Source organism: Hemitrygon akajei, chromosome 20 (assembly GCF_048418815.1).
Source record: "Hemitrygon akajei chromosome 20, sHemAka1.3, whole genome shotgun sequence".
Classification (NCBI taxonomy): Eukaryota; Metazoa; Chordata; class Chondrichthyes; order Myliobatiformes; family Dasyatidae; genus Hemitrygon; species Hemitrygon akajei.
This window is the reverse complement of record NC_133143.1, coordinates 22,400,596-22,422,013: the sequence shown is the minus strand read 5'-3', so window position 1 is coordinate 22,422,013 and position 21,418 is coordinate 22,400,596. Positions and strand designations below refer to the sequence as shown.

Genomic DNA, 21,418 nt, shown 5'->3' with positions numbered 1-21,418 from the left:
CATCGGCTATTGGAGCCAACAAAATGGGAATGCATCCATTCCAGGATTTTCTGACACAGGCAAGTGGCCCTCATTTGCTGTCCTCTAACCCACTATACCCACAGTCATCTCAAGTGAATGTTTTATTGTCTTTGACAATTAAAATTTGTCACCTTGATGTTCACATAAACTTGCCACAACCAGGAAACTTTAAACCTATTTGTTACTTACTGAAAGGCTTCATGTGGAAATCGGGTGTTTCTCAGGAGCGTCTGGTTATTGTACTGTATATTGCTATATATGCTTCAAGTCAAAGGTCCAATTTGTGTCAGATGGGACTGTAATATTTCAGGATTTTGACCCCTTGGATTGGAAATTATTTTTGTATCCGGTTGTTAAAATTTAATTTACTGGAAATTATTTCATGGAATATATATGAAATATACACTCAGTGATCACTTTATTAGGTATAACTGCTCGCTAATGCAAATATCTAATCAGCCATTTGTGGCAGCAACTGAATGCACAAAAGCATGTAGACATGGTCAAGAGAATCAATTGTTCAGATTGAACATCAGAATGGGGAAGAAAAGCGACTGACTGTGAAATAATTATTGGTGCCAGACATAGCTCAGAAATTGCTGATTTCCTGGGATTTTCACACACAACAGTCTCTAGAATTCACAGGGAATGGTGCATAAAACAGAAAACATCCAATGTTCGGCTGTTTTGTGGGCAAAAATGCCTTGCTAATGAGAGAGGTCAGAGTAGAATGGCCAGACTGGTTCAAGCTGACAGGAAGGCAACGGTAACTCAAATAACCATGCTCTACAATAGTTATGTGCAGAAGAGCATCTTCAAATGCACAGCACGGCAACCCTTGAAGTAAATGGGCTACAGCAGCGGAAGACCAGACTCCTGTCTGACTCAAGGTGGCCACTAAGTGTATATACATATATGAATAAAAATATATATTTATATTTAAAGTAATGATGGGGTTTAAGATATTGCTGTTATAACTCACAAAAAGAAGAACCAATTTTATTCATGAAATGCCAGTGGAGAATGAAAAGTTGAGTCATTTGATAGGTGCTCAAATATAAAGATAATAGTAAATTTTAATAGCAGTTTAGCAAGTGAAAGATCACAAGTCATTGGCTTCAAGTATAGTTTGGCCTGAATAGGATCTCTAATAGTTTGTTGTTTTCTCATTGAGAAAATGAGATTACAAGGATAATGTGACATAATTGATTTGAGTGTATGAAGTAACACATATGAAGGTCTGCATCTGAGTCTTTAAATAAAACCAGAATTGACCCTGCATATTTCAACTGGTCCTCATATCCACTCATTCCCTCAGTTTAAAAAAAATATTTCATTCAAACATTGACTTGTTCTGTTGCACCAGCATTATAGCCTTTGAGCTGAGAATACTTAAGATCCACAACCCTCATGTGTCCTGAATAATTTTTCCGTTAGCCTGAGACTGCCTCCCTGTTCTAGGCTCCAAACTAGAGGAAACAACTTTCTGCAACTGTACTCTCAGTCCTGCTCAGAATCCTGAATGCTCCAAGAAGATCACTTCTTGTTATTCTAAAGTCTGATGAATTTAGGCCACCCTTTCACATTCTTTTCAGACTAATTCATGTTCTATGACTACGAATGTACAATGTGCCAACTCTTAGGTGAGTATGCTTTTGCATGGATTTGGAAACACCTATGAACAGCTTCATGTAGTTAAAAAAAAAGCATGCTTATTAATCTGCTATTGGATTTACAGTATTTGACCAAAATGTTCAATGGTCTGATTCTAAAGATATAAGCAACGCATAGCAGTATGATAAAAATGAAGCAAATTCTTCTAACTTAATGGTCACATTTGGATACAATGACATATTGTACATTATCATTTCTGGAAAAATGGAGCAAAGATACAGGAGAGACATTGTTGGCTCTCCTGACTTGAATACACAAGGATAAAATGAGTGAAATGCTGAGGCACCATTGTACTCAATGTTTTATTAATCTGTAGGAAAGTATAATCCAGTGTACCTGTTCTCACTATAACAGCCTTCAGATAGGTGCACCAGTTATTGATTTTGACATATTGTGAGCTGTGACTTTGATGACTTGTACAGTGGCAATACACTACTGTTTGTTTTGTTTGAAACTGTGCCAAAATGAGTGGACATCGAGAGAATGTTTCCTATGGTGGGGGAGTCTTGGACCAGGCATCATCCCTGAAGAAGATAGCAGAGCTTGTCTTTTAAGCACCAGTTATAATCGATACCTCTACCCAGCTGGAAGCCTGAGAAGTTTTTTCATCTAATGTTGATCTTTGTCAGAAACTGGTAAATGTTGTGACTGCAATCAATATTAAGCAAATCTAAATTTGTAACAGAGGCTAAATTAGGAATGTGAATAAATTGTGTGAATGAGAACTGGAAATAACAGATCAAGCATGAGAAACAGCAATTGAAAATTTATATATAGTGATGGGTCTGAGCGCAAGTTAAATGTAGAATGCTGAAGAAGAAATTTAAAAGTGGTGATGCCAGGAGTTCAGTTTCCTATTCTTTATATGGCTTAATATCTTGCTATTTTCAACAGTGAACTTCTAAGATATGGCTAGGAAACAGCTTCTTGCAGTTGCTGAACAGAGACTATCCCAGATTCATTTGTTTTGGAAATATTTCTGCCATAGTTTACTCTGATTTAAGAGCTACAGTGTGAACCAGGGATATTGTGAAAGACCAGAGAAGGACCAACTTAGAACACAATGAGGTTGATAGATTCTTGATTAGTCAGGGCATTAAGGGATGTGGGGGGAAGGCAGGAGTCTGGGGCTGAGAGGAGAAATATATTAGCCATGATGAAATGGTGGAACAGACTCAATGAGTCAAATGACCCAATTCTGCTCCTGTATCTTATAATGTTGTCCCAGAAGAAAGCATTGGTTGAGAAAAGGGAGAATTTTTAACTGTCAAGGATATGATTGCAAGACTGGGGAAAGGATGTGGAGATTCATATTCTGAGGTTCTGCAAAAATTCAGCTTGATGAGCAAGTATTTTCGATTTGCTACACTACCTGCAAAAACAGAAAGTAGAGAGTAAATCATAGTGGTTGTGAATGCTGTCTAAGGTAGAGTGGGTGCAAAAGAGCCTATTAGAAAGTGATAATAATAGTAAATTCCATAATGAAGGGAATAGAGTCTTCTCAGAGATGAGAGAAATTAGAGCCTTTAATGGTGTGTTTTCCATCCTGTGTCAAGGTAAGAGATTTCCACCAGCAATTGTAGAGGAATTTAGAAAGGAAGGGAAAACATCTGGTTAACAAAATTGATGTCAAAGCAACAAATATAATTAAAAATATTGGATAAGAATTGGGAACTGGGCAATAACATTTTAAAGCAGGAGCTTTACAATTTCAGCATTAGTTGCTTGTGCTTTATGCAGGTTGCTATAGAAACACCAACATGCAAGTTATAATGTCACTGATGGTAAAGAGCTAGTGTAAGAAAGAGGGAGATAGATGAAGATATTTATGTGAAAAATATGAGAAATATTAATAAAAAGTTACTGCTCATGGAGATTTCAAATGCTGAAACATTAATTAGTAAAGGTTAGGGCGAGGAATAACCCAGTATATCAGAATGTGTAAGGAATAAAGCACACCATAGATGGAAAGTAGAAGTGGAGAAATGACATAGAAAACTATTTGATGCAGTACTCTTGGAAACTCATTCCCATCTTTACTTTTATTTTTATTTTAATGGCCATGGTATGAACTAAATTAAGGTAACTAGAAAAACCAGGATAATATTCTGAGAATAACTGTTGGAAAAATAGAATGAGCAACTTCATTGCCAAACCATGAAAGGATAATATTTTAAATGGAGTTCAAAGTTGGAGGAGTGGAGCAGAATGGGAGAATAAAAATGTTGCCTTTGCATGGTCTTAAAATTGGTTTTCTCTGGGATCTGTTTTAATGGTTTCTAGTATTTTGCCAAAAGCAGATATTATCTAAACTGGTCTGTAATTCTCTGCTTCTTTTTGTTTTATTGGAAAGTTTTCAGCTAACCATAGATTAGTAATGTTTCTCTTCAAGTTTTTAATTCTCAGTGAACTGTATATTTTGTTTTTAAATTATGGAATTGCTTTTAAATTGCCAGTATTAATATAGTGACAATATTTTAAAAGAATCTGAAATCACCAAAGCCTTTTCATTTTGGCTTTGTTCAAATTTGATACTCTAGTTTCTGATGGAATGAATCCCTTTACGAGGTGAAAATTCTTACACACTGCAATCACTTTTTCCCTACAGGATCACTTACCATGAGATGACTAATCAAGTTCAGTTCATTCCAATAGGCATAGTCTAAAGTAACAAGTTTATTAATGGGTTCCACAACACCTTTTCCAGAAAACTGCTGCATTGTGTTCTATACTATGGAACCGTCCTACAAAATGTTTATTTATGCTGATTGGATTTTGCTGAGTTTACATGAAGATGAAATTCTTCCTGAGTTATTCTCTTTATAACAAGGTAGCCGAATTTTCATCTTAGTGGAACCTTTACCTTGGAATATTGCCCAAAAATATTCCTTTTGTTCCACTGAACTTTCCATTATATTCTCTGTGAATAAGAACTAACTGACTTTCTCTCATTTACAATTCTGAAAAAAGGGTCTCAGACTAAACATGTTAACTGTCTTTCTTTCCAGCTGTTGCCTAACCTGCTGTTTCCAGCATTTTCTGTTTTTATTTCTGATGTCCAACATTGTGATTTTCATGAATTGATAGCTGTCTGAGCCAAATCTGCATGCAAATGGATATAAGGATACTTAAATGATAGAGCCTTACTGGAAAACTGTGTTGACACATGGCCAAATGGTTAAAGCGTTCATCTAGTTATCTGAAGGTCGCTAGTTAGTTCCTTGTCCTTGAGCAAGGAACTAAACCACACATTGCTCTGTGATGACCCCGGTGCTAAGCTGTATGGGTCCTAATGCCCTTCCCTTGGACAACATTGGTGGCGTGGAGAGGGGAGACTTGCAGCTTGGGCAACTGCTGGTCTTCCATAAAAAAAACCCTGCCCAGGCTTGCACCCTGGAAACTTTCCAAGGTGCAAATCCATGGTCTATCGAGACTAATGGAGGCCTACCTACACTAAATGGAGAATATTTATATCTTTGTTTTATCAGTGAAACAGATGAATTCATCATTTATTTCACTACTGTTTGTAGATCTTTGCTTATTGTAAATTAGCTGCTATTTTACCCCACAAATAAGTGATTTCACTTCAAAAGTATTTTTGATGACTGTCCTGGGGAAGTTTTGAACTATCAAGTATATAAATAAAATTCCTGTCCCAGAAATACGAGATGCAGAAGTATTGAAGGTTAGGCTAATTCCTCTTATATATGTTTATTTTACCAAAACTGGAGTAAGGTTAGTTATTTTATCTCTGGGAAGTAATTACACTGAGAGAGTCATAGAACAATACAGCAAAGAAACAGGCTCTTCAGCCCATCTAGTCCATGCCAAATTATTAATCTACCGGGTCCCATCAACCAACACCTGGACCATAACCCTCTATACCCTTCTCATTCATATACCTGATGCACCATCAATAACTCTCGGAGACGGGAGGCAAACGATAGGCTTTTATTAGCTGCAAGAGACCACGATTAGCAGCAAGAGACCACCACACAACATCCTGGAGACTGAGGGAGGAGCAGTGCCTCCAACTGCCTTTATACAGGGGTCTGTGGGAGGAGCCACAGGAGCAGTCAGCAGAGGGGCGTGTCCAGACAGGTATATGTAGTTCACCACAGTACCTATCCAAATTACTCTTAAATGTTGAAATTGAACCTGCATCCACCACTTCCACAGATAGCTCATTCCATATTTGCACCAGCTTCAACATTTCACCTTTCACACTTAACCCATGACTTCTAGTTCTATTCTCAATTAATCTTAATGGGAAAAGCATGCCTGGATTTACTTTCTCTGTTCCCTTCATAATTTAGTATACTGTATCAAATCTCCCTCATTCTCCTACACTCCACAGAATAAAGTCGTAACCTATTCAACTTTTACCTGTAACTCAGGTCCTCAAGTCCTGGCAACATTCTTGTGTATTTTCTCTGCACTCTTTCAATCTTATTGATATCTTTCCTATAGGTAGGTGATCAGAACCACACAATACAACTTCAACATAACATGTTGACTGCTGTGCTCAATACTTTGATTTATGAAGGCCTGTGTGCCAAAAGATTTCCTTACAGCCCTATCTGCCTGTGACACCACTTTCAAGGAATTATGGATCTGTATTCCCAGATCCTCCTAATCTACCACACTTCTCAGTGCCCTACCATTCACCATGTAAATCCTCGCCTGGTTTGTCCACCCAAAGTGCAATCTAACAATGCAACCAGAACTTGCTGAGATATGTCAGAATTAACAGTGGATCTCAGATCACAATCAAAGAAGTTTCAGCTGCAAAGAAGAAAGTTGGTGTCACTTTTGCCCAAGGTTTGTAAGGTGGCCTCGTGAATCTCTAGTGGGAAAATAAAATAGGTGGCAAAGACATGGTTAGTACCACTGGTTGTTTTACTTTTTATCCAATATCAGATCATGTCTGTGGCTACAAAATATTTATTATATATTCAATATAGGCTGAATTTGCAGTTTTTCTAAAGCTGTCTGGCAATATGTGATTTTATTCTTCAATTTTCTTCACATTTTCTCTCCTGAAGCAGTTGACTTACTGCTCCTTCACTGTTTCCTCTGAATATAAAATTATTAATTATGTGAGGGAGGGATTTTGATTGAATCCAAAACTGAAATGATTGAACTTAATTCCTGTAACATGTTGCATGTTCCAATTGTTCAAGGGGAATAGGGAGCTGAACATGCAGTGTTATTTAGTTTACAAAAACAACATTGCTTGATTAACTTGATTAACATGTATTTCCATGCTATTTTATTCTTGCTTTAGTTTATGACTTGTTTGGTTTTAGATTTCTGGATTTTATGACTAACAATGTTTGTAGCAATAATGTATGGACTTTGTAATAACTGTATGTGATATTGCTAGATTACAGTTCATAACCCTTTAGCAAAAATTTGCCACTGATCCTGTTTCTGTGATTTAAAACAATGCATTTTGCAACACCCACTGCTAAAAGTGGAAACTTCATTAGTTAAGTAGCAAAAAGTTAAGAACGTATTGTCATCACTTTTTAAAAATTTCAGTCTTCATAAAGGCAGGTGTGTTGTGTGTGAAGTTTCATGCTGAGAACTCTGGTTATATTATAACATTTAACTTTAAAATTTATAACTTGGTTCATTCTATCCACAAAGATTAAAAAAAGTTTAAAAGGGGTGTATTAACTTCCATATTTTAACACTGATGATGAGTAAGATACTAAAATTATGTTTTTGTGTTTTTCATTCATTATATGTTTATATTGTTCTGCATTTTTTTAATATGTGCTATGGTTCAAGGAAACCTGCCTTTTAAACATATTCTGCCAATTTTAAATGACCCAATATTTTGGGTAGGAGACAGGGGAAGGAATTAGAGATTAGGAAATGATCGACTCCACACCTTGTATTTAATTCTTTTTCAAATTCAAGTTCAAGTTTATTTGCCATTCAACCATACACATGAATGCAGCCAAACAAAACAGCACTCCTCTAGGGCCAAGTTGCAAAACACAGCACATAGCACTTGTTGTTAAACTATCAGAAAAACATACAGTAAACAATATAGCCCAAGTGCCTGAGTGACATGGCCTGTAGATGATTGATGGTACAAGGGATGTTGTTCTGATCCAGCTAGTCTTCCACTGACTGAACACTGGAGGGCAGCATCGACAGAGAGGGCCAACCCAGCTTATGCTCTCTCCCACACTGCCTCTGGTTCTCCTCTCCTGGGCTGCTGAAATAGGTGACGCCATAGCATGAGGGCATAGACCGCACAACTGAGGCAGTGCAGTTCTCCTACTGTCAGTCTCACCAGTAAACCAGATGCAGTATTCTACATTACTGAAGTCCAACAGGGTCTTGCAATCACAGTAAGAACATACAAAACAAACATTTGCACCATTTGTTGGACCGCGCACAGCTTCCACACAATTCCATGTAACGACGCTATGCAGTAAGTCCAGCTCTTTCCCTGATGGGGTAGGCCTGGAGCAATTGATAGTCTCAATATCACAATGTCTTGTGATCGAGGAAAAGAGGTAAAGGACAAACAATTTGGTTGGACCCAGAGGGGCCGCTGTGACCGTGTGTGCCGCTATCTTACTGGAATACTCCATTTTAACAATGGAGATCAGTATTTTCACCCAAAGAAAGGTATTGGCTTCCTAATAAGGTTCTTCTTCTGATCATGAGAGAAACAGGATTCTGTTGGAAATACAACTGGGGTGAGGAGAAAGAATATAAACTGCCCCAGAAGCAACAATTCTTTTGTCCTTTTTAATCTCATAGTTCTGATGAGTGTACTTCCTTACATAATTATAATCTATTTAATTTATCAACGTGAGGACTAAATTAATTTGTAGAGTTGTACAGAACAAAGATGTCCCCTTCAACCCATCACTCTGCCAACTTTTTTGCCATATTAGACTAATCCCATTTACCTGCTTTGGGTCCTTATTTTAATATGCGTTGTCTATTCAAGTGACTGTCTAATTGTCTCTCTGACAGAATCAGGCACTCTCTGTGTAAAAACTAAACTTTCCCTTTGAAACTTTCTTCTCTCACTTTGAAGCTATACCCTCTTGTTCCCCCTTCTTTGGGGAAAAGATTCGGACTAGTCAATACGTGTATTTTATAATTTTATATACAGTACTTCTGTCTGGAAATCCTTCAGCCTTCTTCACTCCAAAGTAAACTAATCCAGGTTATCTAATTTCTTCTCCATTACTAAAGTTCTCTGCACTCTGTCCTATGCAGTGACATCTTTTTTATTGTGTGGCAACTTGAACTGTACACAATACTCAAAGAATGGCCTCACCAGCATTTTATAAAGTTGCAATGTAACATCCCAAATCTTATATTCTGTTCCCCAGCTTATGAGAGTAATATTCATTATATCAACGCATTCCCACTTTCAGGGAACTATGGACTTCAACCCCTTGGTCTCTCTGTTAGTGCCCTGCCATTGTGTATTTATCGCTGATTTGCATAATCAGAAATAGGTTTTATTTTGTCGTTGCCACATTTTATCCAATGATTCTATTACAAAATTATCAAAAACTTGTGTATTTTTGTTTCTGATGTATAGTTTGATTGCTGGAAAATTTAATGGAATCTGGGACGGTAATTCATTGGTAGCTATCAACCCACCCGACTAACAACAGTGAGTAATTAGGCCATAAGATATAGGAGCATAATTAGGCCATTTAGCCCATTGAGTCTGGTCTGTCATTTCATCGTGGCTGATCTATTTTCCCTCTCTGCTCCCCATTCTTTTATTTCTTTAGCATAAGAGATTCTGCAGATGCTGGAAACTCACAGTAACACACACATAATGCTGGAGGAACTCAGCAGGTCATCTATGGAAATGAATAAGCAGTCAACAGCTTGGGTTGACTTACTTCATCATGACTGGGAAGGAAAGGGGAAGATGCCTGAAAAAAAAATGGGGAGAGGAGGAGGACAAGTGAGAAAATGATAGGTGAAGCCAGGAGGTTGGGGGTGGAGGTGGGGAGAGATTAACTAAGAGGCTGTAAGGTTATAAATGGTGGAGAAGAAGGAATTTGATAGGAAATGAGAGAAAGGGAAAGATTAAACATTAAAAATTACCCGAAGGAGAAATCAATGTTCATGCCAACAGGTTGGAGGTTACCTAGACAGAATTTGAGATGTTGCTCCTCCACCCTGAAGTGACCTACCATGTTAAAAGATTATTACTATGTCAGAACAGGAATGGGGATGGGAATTAAAATGGTTGGCCATCAGGAAATTCTGCTTATTGTGGATAGAGTGGAGGTACTATACAAAGCAGTCCCCCAATTTATGTCGGATCTTGCCAATGTAGTAGAGGCTGCATTGGGAACACCAGATAAAGTAGACAATCCCAATAGATTCACAGGTGAATTCACAGACATGAACCTCGATTTTTTTTCCAGTATTTGTTTACCTCCCCCTTCCTTTTCTTCTATTTCCCACTCTTGCCTCTTACTCTTCTCTCTTGCCTATCACCACCCCCTTCTGCCCCTCCTCTTTCCCTTTCTCCCATGGTCCACTCTCCTCTCCTATCAGAGTATTTCTTCTCCAAACCTTTACCTTTTCCACTTATTACCTCACTACCTCTTACTTCACCACCCCCCCCCCCCCACACCCACCTGGCTTCACTTATCACCTTCTCACTTGTCCTTCTCTCCCACCCCCCCCCCCCACCTCACTCTTTTATTCAGCGATCTTCCTCCTTTCTTCCCAGTCCTGGTGAAGGGTCTCAGCCCAAAACATCAACTGTTTATTCATTTCCATTGATACTGCCTGACCTGCTGAATTCCTCCAGCATTTTGTATGAGTAATTCTTTGCTGACTTGGGAAGAGTTAGCATTTTGAATTTCAGCTGAAACATCAAAGCACAAACAAAATAACTGATTTTATATTTTTTGTGAAAAAAATGTAATTTTTTGACCATGATTTGTGTTTATACTTGCACAATGTGTCTACCACACTTAAGTGAACCTTAGGGTGTGTGATTAGCTTCTCCCCTTCAATTGTAAACTATTAACCCCATGATTTACATTTGGTTTAGAATGCAAATATGCAGCACCTCTAAAAGCTATGTTCTGAAGGAATGCATTTGATATCTCCAGGTATAGCTAAGATCTGAAACTACATTTGCTGGATGAGCAAACTTGTAACCTTTTTATATCATGGTTTGCATATTGACATTAAGTAGCCAGCAGAAATCCCATGAAATTTTAAATTTGACAGTATATTTTTAAGATGCTTCAATTGGTTATTTTAAAAAATGTATACCAATTAATATAATGGTCAAGCAAAATACTGTTGATGTGGGCAATCTGTAATAAAATTAGAAAATGCTGGCAAAACTTAGCAATTCAGGATCAGTGGAAAAGAGTCAAACGAGGTTTTATGCCAGTTCTTGTCCAAAAGATGACAACTTTCACAGTACAACAGTCTATGTTTAAACACGTCTAATGTTCCCTTTCTTGCCCCAGCACCACAAGTGATCGAAGTAATAAAGTTAGATGTTCAGCATGTTAAAAATTCTATGATTAATTTTTAAAAATCAAACAATTAAAGAAAATACCCAAGCAAATCTGAAAGTGAATAAAACTGTAAGGTTTGTGAACTTATTGTGAAAATTATTTTAATTTTAGTTATGTCAATCTTATGATCATACTTGTAGCTGAAGGATGTTGCTACCTTCTTCATTCTTATACATTCAACCAAAGCCAATGTATTGATTAGTTATTTATTGCTCTACTCTTATTGTTTTAGATATGAAAAATAATATATGTTTGCATGGTTTTCTAAAAAAATAATAAAAACTTTTTGTAGTTAAGTCCACCAGAGAAAGTCAGAAAAGTACAGTAAAACTAATTATCTAGCACACTTGGAGCTTTATTGTTACTGCTGCATACATAAATGCACTTTTAATTTAATTCTTTTAAGATGTTATATGGTAACATAATAAAATGTTAAATGAACCAAGAGAATGTAAAGGGAGCACAGGAAATGGAACTTGAGTGAGCTTAAAAGGGACTCTGGGAAATGGGACCATGTGAGTTTAAAGGGAAAGTGAGAACTTGGCCCACTGTGTTTAAAATAAGCTTAGGAATGGACCCCAGTGAGTTTAAAATGAGTGTGTGAATGGAGCCCTGGTGAGTTTAAATCGATCTTGGAGCAAAGTTGTAGTGAATTTCAAAGAACACAGGAAATGGGGCACAGTGAGTTTAAAGAGCACATAGGAATGGCACCATTGGAGTGCAGAACTGGGATCCAGTGGGCTGAAAAAGAGTGTGAGGATATGTACAAGGGAGGGAAGAAGGTAGGGGCCATGATAAGTTTAAAGGGAGAACCAAGGCTCCATTAGTTTAATAGAATGTGAGAAATGGGGCTGATTGAGTTTAAAGGGAACTTGGGAAACAAAACCAAGCAGACCAAAGGTTGAATTATCAATGTCCTCCATTAATAACTAAGATCCATGTAATTTGCTGAATAAATTTCATAATGTTCCAGCTGTGCTGCAGATATGATGACAGATTTCTTGCAATAATTTGCTAAAGTCAGCAGGTGTATTTTTTCTGGAGTGACGTCAGGGAGTATGAAGCTGAAAGTACATATTTACTGTGTCTGCATTTTTCAAACATGTAACTCATGCCATTCAGTCATATCTGTGAAGTGTTGAGGTATTAGGAGTATATTTATCTCTCATGGTGAATTGCTCTAATTCTGAGATGTGGTTTGTACTGCAGAGTCTGTTGGAGAATCAGGTAAGTCTTAGGTGTGGGATTGTTTGGGTGGAGAGTGAGTACCAGGGAGGAGGTTAGAAATTTAGAAATACACACTGCAGCTGAGAACAAGTCAAAAGGCCCTGGGTAAAAGCTAGTTGATGATTCAGTCTATGACAGTAGAGGTCTGATTTGCAGCATCTGAAATACTCTAATTTAGCTAGGGCCTTGGTGATAGCTATCAGGCAACTGAAGGTGGTATGGTGATGCAGCTTCACAGTTCCAGCGATTCAGGGTCAATCCTGACTTCGAGATCCCCGTGTGGAGTTCACATGCTGTCCTAGTGATTGTGCACATTTTCTCCAGAATCTCAAAGTACATTTATTTTATCAAAATACGTATACAGTATGCAACCCTGAGATTCATCTTCCCCACAGACAGCTGCAAAACAAAGAAGAACCATGGAACCTGTACAAAGAAAAGAAACATCAAACCACCCCCCTCCCCCCACACACAAAAACATTGTACAAATGGCAACAAAAAAAAGAGCCAAAAGCATAGAAAATAAGACTCAAAATCAAAAGGCACGTTTCAGTTCAGTTCAGTGTTCCATATCTGCAGGCCGTCCGGGTTCAAAAATCACCCATACTAGCAGCAAAAAAAAAGGAGGGACCAGAAAAACTAGAAACGCATCATAACGTGAATGAGAGACCAATCTAGATTAAACCTTGCTCTGGTGCCATCCTCTGACAGCATCAGGGGAGAGAGAGAGTGTAGGATGCAGTTGAACAAGCCCAAGTACAGCTGTGCCATAGGGAGCTGGTAGGCTCAGTGACATTAGGACAGGCAGGTTTGGGTTGCTTCCCATTAGTCCGCTATGACAAGGGGCAAGGTGCACCAGCTGGTCCAGCAGGAGGTGTGAGCTGCTGTGGAGGAGCTAGTGCCAGCAAGATCGCTGGCTTGCGGCAACAAGATGGGACCAGGTTACAGAGAGCAACATCTAGAAGGGGGAAATTTAGCAAGCTGAACCCCACCACATCAAGTTCCTGATCCAGTCGGTCCATGATGCCTTGCCAAGCCCAGCGGAAGTCTACTGCTGGGGCAAGGCCAAAACACCAGCGCACTCCCTGTGACAAGGGAAGGGGACATTAGAGCACATCCTCAGCTGCTGCAGGGGCATTGTCATTGGCACCATGACCAGGTGCTAAAGACCATGGCTGACACCTTGTGCACAGCCATCGCCCAGCAAAACAAGCAATTGTTTTTATCAAGGAAGGGGAGAAGGCTCAAACCCAAACCAAGCAGCATGCTGCCTCCTAGGAAGAGTAAAGAGCTGGCAATTGAGATTCGACTTAGGGAAACAGCTCAGGTTCCCTGAGCACATCTCCTCGACCATGCTTAGGCCAGACAGAGTTCTGCTGATAGTCACCTAGGTAGGTGGTCATATTGGAGCTGACTGTTCCCTGGGAAGACCAGTTGGTGGAGGCCCATGGAAGGAAAAGGACAAAGTACCAAGATTTGCTAGGGGAGTGCTGCAGCGATGTGTGTCAGGCACACTGTATGCCTATAGAGGTGGGCTGAAGAGAGTTTGCTGATCAATCCCTCTGCCAAGCCTACAGCTGGACGGGCATCCCAGGAGTCCAGAAGAGAAAAGCCATCAGGAACACCACAGAGGCTGCAGAGTGACCCTCAAGATGGCTGTGGATCAGGAGGAGTGATCCACGGCAGAATGCCACTCAGACACGTCGGGCCCTGATCAACCCCAGCTGGGTCACCCGGGCGAGGGGGTCTGATGTTGAAAGACCTGAAACACCCTGTGACTCCAGGTTACATCGCTGATGATGTACCTGAGTGCATCGCAAGGTGTATCATTCCATCAAAAGGATTAAGTGGGCTAGTGTAGACTTAATGTAACTATGAATGCTCAGTGATTGGCATGGGCTCAGTGGGTTGTGGGGCTTATTTACAAGCTGTACCTCTCTATGATTCTATGAGTATGACAATAGTGTATTTCCACCTGTCTATTTGTGCCATCAGGATATCTATAATAAACTTTGCAATGATGTATATAACATAGTTTTCTGCTTTCCAGTTCTTATCCTCTACCTCTTCAAATTTTCCCTTGAGATTCCTTCCACATTCCAACAGCAATAGAAGAATTCTGTGTATTTATTAGTTTGAGCCCAGCTGAGACCCGTACAGGCCCACTTCCATTATAGTGGGTCCCAATGCCCCAGGAATCTAAACTTTTCAGTCTGTCCACTGATGGATTCATCTACACTCTTCCAGTTTACACTTTGCTCCAGCAAAGTCCAATGTAAGTTCATGCAGCAACGTCACATCTTCTGAGTAGGCGTCACAAACACAAGAAAGTCTGCAGATACTGGAAATTCAAAGCAAGACACACAAAACACTGGAGGAACTCAGCAAGTCAGGCAGCATCTATGGAAAAGAGTACACAGTCAATGTTTTGGGCCAAGACCCTCCTTCAGGACTGAGAAGGAAGGGGGAAGATGCCAGAATAAAAAAGTTGGGGTGGGGGGGGGGGGGGGGGAAGAGGCTATCTGGAAGGTGATAGGTGAAGCCAGGTTAGTGAGAAAGGACAAGGGCTGAAGAAGAAAGAATCTGATGGGTGAGGAGAGTGGATCATAGGAGAAAGGGAAGGAGGAGGGTATCCGGGAGAAGTAATAGGCAGATGAGAAGAAGTGAAAGGTCAGTGAGGAATTGGGGGGCTGCATTGGCCCTTGAGACTCACCACTGAGTTTTAGATAAGAAAGCTTTCCTCAAACTTACATCAGAACTAGCATTTCTGTGGAACTGGCTGGTTCTGGTGTATGATCAAGGCATATTGAGATTGTTCAGCAGTTCAGGTAACAGCCATGGGGATTGTTGAGAGATAATTCTCATTTTGAGTGCATGACCTCTCATAGTGGGTAATTGTCAGACTGGGGTTTGTGATTTCACTTGCCTTCAACAGGATATCTGCAGACTCTGTAAGCAATATTGCAGAGATTTGCAATATTAGACTACTCTTGTCTAGTACATACAGTAAGTGTTCACACATTTGCTATTCACACATGAATGCACAAGTTCTGATGTTTCTGCCGGCTGTTCACTTTCTGAATGTCCTATACATCTAGAATCTAATGAAGGAGCTGAATGAAAGAATTGTTTCTGTTTCCTCATCCAGCTGAGCAAAAAGACAGCTCAACCAGATGTCAGTTTTATTTTTCCCAAGTTTTTATGGGTGTGGCTTATATTTGTAGACGGAAAGCCAGTTTGTAAAGCAGGGCTTCACACTGAGACTAAAGCTGACTTCATCTAGAATGTTGCTGCTGTGAGATCTGTGAAAGCTAAAATGGCTGGATCGGCAGCAAATACAACTGTCTCTTCGGTAAAGGAAATTCTGGGACATAATTTTCCATTACTAAATAGAAATGTTTCATGCATCTTCAGTCTGTATTACATGAAGTAACAATACTGCATCTGGGATAGTTGTTAGGCATAGACTCTATGCTTTTGCAATAGGTAAGGTATTTCAAATTGGAAAGGATATAGTCTACAACTTCAGAGCCTTTGAGAAAGAAAACTAATAAAAATTGAAACTATAACAATCAACATATAAGAAGGTCAATGCAAGTCAATTCTTGATTAAAGAATTAACAATGTCTCTGAAAGCCATTTTACACACAATATTTACATTATATCTCACACTGTTCTCCAATGAATTAAAATTAATAAAACTTCATTACAATAAAATCCTTAAAACTCTTCCTTTCCAGAGGTTATTAGCTTTTCTATGTTACTTGGAGAATTTATTTTATCCACATCTTTTGCTCCAAGAAAATTGTCTGTTTATTTGTGTATAGGTCCATAATTGTCTATATATTAATATTTTTGTCACCAACTATAAATGAAGAAGGAAGAGTTATTTGTTGGTTTGCTTTTTTCTGGACCACCATTTTCTGTCCCTAAACATGCAACTGTGGACCTCTATGGTGAGCTTTTAATCTACTTTATTTAAAAATGTCATAACTTTCAAATTGCATACATAAATTGCATATGTAGCTTCAGACACTATTTATGTAAAATTGTGATTATTGCTGTGGAAATCATTTTGGATGAAAGCTTTTAAAATAATCCGAAGTAAATGCTTCTAGAATCCAAAAATACAGGTAGATTTTCCTTGATTGCAGTTACTGCTTATTCCATTATTAGTCCATTATTATATATTGTTTCAGAAATGAAACATAATGTAGAAAGAAATTGTTTCTATTCTATCATAAATTGATAAAAGATGAGGGCATGGAGAAAAAACTGGTAAAGTTCATTTTAATAGATGCTTGATAATTGTGTTTGTTACTTAAAACCTATTGCAGATTTCATATCCACAGTCATCACTATTTTCAATATTTTTTAAAATGTTGACAAATTTGTCTTCATAATCTTTCTTTATCCTTCGTTACTCCAAGATTGCTTCACTCCTTTAATTCTAGCAGCTTCATTGTGTCTGATTTTTATATTTTTGTGTTAGTGTTGCAGTCAGCTGCTAGAGTCCAAGAAATTTCCTCTATTAACAACTGTATCCTCCTTCCTCTTTCTTCCTGTTATGACTCTACATAAAACCTGACCCTCTGAATAATACTTTGTTCATCTGTCCCTGTATCTCTTGTCAAGTGTTTTGTTGAATTGTTCATCTATAGATGGTTTTCTAGTACTTAATGTAAATAACTTCGCTGATACTTTTGATCATACTCAACTGGACTACCAAATTTGATATCTGCTCAAATACTTGCTTCTGAAGGTACGTATAACATTTGCTTTTCAATGCCAACATTTTGTGTTTTGATACATTTAGCCTCATTAAAAAATCTGCCACTTTATGTTTAACTCTGTGCTCTTATTTTTGTATTATTTACAGGCCAATCATGCAACTTTCAATTGATAGTATCAATGGATGTGTTGACTGAGTATCTGAGTTCTTGTGGACTGAATTTCTTCATTCAAGAAATCTGTCTAATTACACTAAAGATGAATGCACAGTCCTGTAAGGTTTGGAAACCACAGATGATGGAAATTTGAAATAAAACCAAAAAATGTTGGGAGACCTCAGCAGGTCAGATAGCATATGGTGAAAGGGAAAAATAGTTACTGTTTCAGGTCAAACACCTATCATTTGAACTCAACTTGTGATGAAATATTGACTGTTCATTTTGCCATGCATGCTCTTCGATCTGTTTTCTAGCATTTTCTTCATAAAAAGACACAAGATGCATTAACCTTATCATTAATTTTGCAAAACATTTAAATTAATCCAATTAAGACAATTCAATTATCAGACTTTGAATCATGTTGTAGCAAGACTTGAATGAATATTCTGTGATATTTTTTGTTATTGTGTCTGACTAAAACTGAGTCACATGAAAGCTGTAACTGGGAAATATAGAAGATTTTATTCATACTGCGAACCTCCAGGAGACAGAGTGAGCCCAGGAGAATCCAAGAGAATCCTACTCTCCTGACATGATGGTTTGTATTTCTTCAAAACAAAGATAGTAATAAATGATTAACTGCAGTTTTAATTGCTATAATCACTTATTAACTTTAAAATTTGGAATATAGTCAGGTGAATTTACAGAATTACAATGCAGCACATCCCAACTAGCAGAACCCCTTTGTATATTTAATACTGGTGTGTGTTTCAAAAGCCAGACACCCAAAATATACCCCTTTTGTTGCAGTGTTGAGGAATGGCTTCACAAATATACAATTAGCCAGAAGGTTAAGTGACAAAACAAATCTGTCCTGCACTGTGCCTTAAGTAGCAGGGATACACCGTTAACAATGTGCTAATAGCAGGAGCATTCATCTATCGTCTTCTCCTATGTACTTTCAATGGGACGGAAAATGTCCCATACCCATAATTGGTTTCAATAGCCACCAAGTATCAGTTGAAAGTTAAATTGTGTACAGGTTTTATTTCTTGATGACAGTTCTCATTCTAGTTAATCCATTATTATGGTATTCATAATTTCACAACCCCACAATGATGCCTAGCACTTTTAAGGATCTACACATATCAAATATTGATTTAGACAGTACCACAATAATTATTGCGAATTCCTCACACTCCTTCTCAAGCACTTTTTGCTCATGTTTTCTTAACCCAATCTTGACCTTCTATGACCTTGAAGCTTCAATTTGAGCTTCAATCACTCTTTTCTATTTTCATCAAAACCCATCAACCACATATACTTCAATAGCTTCCAATACTTGCATTCCATTTTTCTACAGCTTTGCTATGATTGACAGCAACATTTTCATCTAAGGGCTCGCCTCGATTTCCTCCTCAGTAGGATTGTGATGCACACCATTTTGTTGGATTAGAGTGCAGAATTGTTATTGTTCTTGTTTAATTTTCCAGTACTTGTTTATAATTTTTATATAATCACCCATATGTGTGTAATTATTCAGTGAACTTTCAGTAATTGTGATATGGCTGGTTATGTATTTTCTAGAAGTTTCTCTGCAACCTGTATCATGTTACTGAACCTGATTATATTTTAGGTTCTACCTTATCACTAGAATGTCTTGTTATCTCTTGAGTTTGAGCTGGTTTTTAGTATAAGACACATGACTTCTTTGTTCTATTTTTTTCTCTTTTTAAAATTCTTTTTAGTTGTAACACCTAATAAACAGTCGTAATCAGCGAGGGCCTTGCTTCATTCTTAACTTTCAAAGAACCTTTGGAACACAGTATCACCAAATCTAACATTTTATTGAGCTATTTCCAGAACATTTCTGTCATTGGCATCTCCTCTGCACTGTACAATTTCACTGGAAATGTAAATGACCATTGATGTTTCAATCACTTTGTTCCTTTAGGAACCCTGACAAGGCTAAATGCCTCACCTTGTTGCATTGCTTTGGAACTACTCTGATGGCTCCTTATGTGTTTAATATTCAGATGAGTCACAGTTATCTCGAGAATAGAAGACCAAAACCATGGTCTGCAGTCTTGACACAAATTCTGATTCACCCTCCTTCCCTGTCTCAGATCATCTCGTTGGTGACCTTGACATTTGTTGTCTTTCACTTGTACCTTCTTTGTCCTGACCACCTATGTTTATTTTTCAGCTATTATCTAAACTCACCTGCTGCTTAAATCCTTCTCCATGTATGACTATTCTAAACACATCTCCTTATTAATTAAACTCATTTAAAGCTAATGGCAATACTCTATCCTTTTGCTTGTTGTGTATTCTATCCTGTTATTCTATTCTATCCTAGTCATCCATAACCTTATTTCCCTTGACTTGATTTGGCCTCCACTTCCCCAACATCTCATATATAATATTATTATCCTTGTGTTTCAGTCCTTTCATGGTTTCATCTTTCTTCTGTGTTCTAAGTTTCCTTTGACTCATCTCTTTCTGTTTATAGCCCAAATACCTCCCAAATTCTACATCTTTTCATCTTAAGCTGATGATGGTCCCACTACTACCTCTACAGTCCACCACCATAAATTCATCATATTATTTTACTTTAGCTCTAAATACAGTTTTTCCCTTCCCATGTACAACCACGAAATGCTCAGAACTGTATTACTAGTGTCCCATCAGATGCCAGTGAAATAGCGACTTTTATGGTTCCTTGCCATGTTTTAACCTGTTCTTTTCATTCGATTATCAGTGCCTTTCTTTGTCATCAAAAATTGAAAAATCTACAACAATTATGTGCATAGAAAGAAATATGTGCTTGAGAATTCAGTGTGATTTCACCACATTGTTGCTTGACGAGTACTGGTTTCTTAGACTAAGCTTGAGTTCCCCTGTGTAGGAAAAGTGGGAAATGGCAGAATATAAATCAAAATTTTTACTAATTTTGAAGCTTTTAATAAGTGGTTGTATTAATGGATATGGTTCCAAGGCATAAATTGAATTCTTCTGTAGATCAAATATAAGCCATGTACAAGGTGGCAAACTGCCTAATTTTGTTCCTATGACTTTTCTTTACTCTTGTAGCTTTAGATCAAATATGCATTGTATTGAGAATCATTGAGTCCTCATAATGAATGTCAGAACCTGAACTTAAATCAACGGATTACCTTTGCACCACCGTTTTAATTGATCAAAATTGTGCAGCTATTCAGAGGAGTGTTGTAATGATTAAAAATCATTTTAGACATTCTTGGCTATTTTACATTGTGAGAGATAGAAAGTTGTATCAACGCAAACTGATATCCATACATCCATATCTGTGCTAGTCAGAATTCAATTACTTTAGTAGAAGTATAATGCAAGCAATATAGAGATAAATGTGAAATTATTATTATACATTTAATAATCAATAATCAAGGTTCAATGCGTGTAGGATTTTCTTGGCTCCATGGTCAACCTGATGAGAAGAGACCTTCTATACCATTGCAAGTCTCATGGTACACCATGACAAAATCACTTGTGATGCCTACAAATATGGAAGTGGGATATTTATAAACTATATGAACAAGGCCAATTAAAGCTTAAAGTAAAAGGAAAACATCTGATTTTGGAAATCTTTAAATAAATGCAAAAATGCTGGAGATGCTGGACTGGTCAAGCAGTCTCTGAAGGTGATCATGTTTCATTTCTATGATCCTTCAAGCAAACTCAAGGTCCTCAATCTGAAATATTGATTCTGTTTCTCCTTCCAAAATGCTACCTGACCAGCTGAATCTTCACAGCTCACTGCTTTTGAACTTCTCACACTATCAAAGGAGAGAAACTATTCTTGGGGAAGGAGTATGGCGCATCAGATCAGAAGACTGTATCCATTCTTGGTAGGCAGACCATTTACCATGGTATTGAATGCTGAGCATCCAAATCCACTGCATCCTCATTATCAGATGTTATGCAAATGTCTTGCTACAGACATAATGAGAACAGTATTTGTCATGTTAACAGTAAAGAACTGATGCTCCACTGAACATTTCTCTCTTTGAGATATAG

At 38.0% G+C, this 21,418-nt stretch overlaps 1 protein-coding gene across 7 annotated transcripts in view; it reads left to right on the top strand.

Moving 5' to 3' along the window:
- LOC140713639 (E3 ubiquitin-protein ligase NHLRC1-like) overlaps positions 1 to 21,418 on the top strand; it is a 61,971-nt gene that overhangs the window by 7,779 nt on the left and 32,774 nt on the right. For 4 of the 7 annotated variants that reach the window (XR_012095684.1, XR_012095687.1, XR_012095685.1 and 1 more), the window contains exon 3: positions 17,353 to 19,141. The exons of 2 other annotated variants lie outside the window; for them this stretch is intronic. The gene's annotated coding sequence lies outside the window, so the exon portion shown is untranslated. Of the gene's footprint in view, positions 1 to 9,280; positions 9,356 to 17,352; positions 19,142 to 21,418 lie in introns of those variants that run through there. One more of the 7 variants, XR_012095690.1, reaches the window with a different exon arrangement.